A 1,895-nucleotide genomic window follows, 5' to 3' on the forward strand; every position below is an offset into this window, starting at 1 on the left:
TTGACTGGGGGAATTTTGTCTCAGCCCCTTAAATTAGACTGCTTCTCATACATGAAAATTAGATGGACAACCCAGAATTACACCGATAAAACTTATTTACGCGCATCTGCTGGAATCAGACTGGGAACTCCTGATCAATCACAAAATGCTTTTGTGGGTCATAAGAGGACCCTAAAGATTCATTTTTTAAGTCTCCCCAGCATGCCTCACTGTGGTTTAGTGTAGAGCTGCTGTAATCAATCCTAAATAATGTTTTGCTTTAGGTTTATAGGGTTTTTTTACACTTACAATTAAATTTAAATATGATTTTCAAGTGAAAATATCAAGAAAAAAGGAGGGAAAGGAATAAAGGGATCCAAAGCCATTGTTTTATTTTTGGGCTGTGGTTTTGGCCTATGCACATACTTTCCCCTTTCATAAAGTAACAGCTGTGATGACTAATAACACTTTAACATTAAGTAATGCTGAAAGACGACATCGGTCATGACTGAAACTTTCACCACTATATGAGCTACCTCGATAATATCTGCCTCTCTTGAGGGACTTTGAAAGTGGCCTCTGTCTCTATGCTGGGGATCAGCGTGTCTGAGGGATCTCCTTCCTCCTCTTTTCCTTCCAAGGATTAAAGTTATTTCTTGTTTTACGATATTTTGTGTGTTTACATAAGTTGATGAAGTTTGCACAGCAGGGACTCTTTGTCCAACATTCATCACTGTTAGCAACTTTTTCATTTACAGCAGGGAAGTACCTCGGCTCAGGGCTCTACTCAGTGCCACTTAGTCACGTGACCGCAGGTCGACTAAACACAGTAGAGCAGGAAGCTGCGAGTAGGGGGCGGAGCAAAGTGTGTCTGAATGACATGAACGGTGTTAACTTTAGGTTACTTGCATAAACCTGGTTCTCAGAGTTGCATGAGTGAGATGTGTCACTATGGAATGTGCCTCCCCGCATATTCCTCAGATGCATTTATCTCATTCTGCCAATCCTGATTGGCTGGTGATTGCAATCATTATGTCGGGCAGAGCCACCCACCCTTAAATAGCTTGTGCTATTACATAGTTGTTATTTAAGATAAGCACCTCTTGTCGCTTTGCCCCGGCATGAAGGGCTGTCTGGTGAGATGTCTTACTCATGGTACTCTGAGAACCAGGGTTACGCAAGTTACCTAAAGATCTCATTTCTAGCATTCATTTCACCGTCTCACTATGGGAAATGGAGACTCCAGTATTGCCAGACAAGCTTATGTCAAGGACCCAGTGCCCAGTACTTGTAGCAGAGACTTCCAACCTGTAAAACTGGACAAAAATGAGAGGTGAAGACCAGCTTGCCTCTGCAAGACCGGCTTGCGGCCTGCAGGCTTGCTCCACCATGAGTGAAGTAAGCCGGAAGGCCGTTTGCTGCCTGCCACCCTATACACCCTACACATATACTATAATCATATGTGTATTGTTTGTGTATTTATACACAAATACTCATATGTATTCGAATAATAATAATATTAATAATAATAATTAAAAAAGAAAATGCATGAATAAACTTTCTGAATCCTTCATCATCTGCAACTGAAAATAGTTGTGGACGATCACTATACCTTTCTAATGTGACGATGTTGTCTCTTGTTGTTGTCTCTGGCTCTCTTTCTCTGTCTTTCCCTGCCTTCTGTTCCTGTGCTACTGCGAGTACTACCGCCCCTCCCCCCCTCTGCTCAGTGTAGTCCGTGCTGCAGGGAGAATGGACTGCCATACCTGTTATGTGTCTGTGAGCGCGAGGAGGGAGAAAAAGAGTGGAAAAGTACGAGCTGTCACCGAGCAGAAACGGGAAATGGAAGCATGTAAATATAATAATAACCACTGCAGCCAAAAAGAGTGCCTGACGAGCCCAGTTGTAAGTAAGCT

This window comes from Pundamilia nyererei, unplaced genomic scaffold, assembly GCF_000239375.1.
Source record: "Pundamilia nyererei isolate P.nyererei 1_Seehausen unplaced genomic scaffold, PunNye1.0 scaffold00038, whole genome shotgun sequence".
In the NCBI taxonomy this organism is placed as follows: domain Eukaryota; kingdom Metazoa; phylum Chordata; class Actinopteri; order Cichliformes; family Cichlidae; genus Pundamilia; species Pundamilia nyererei.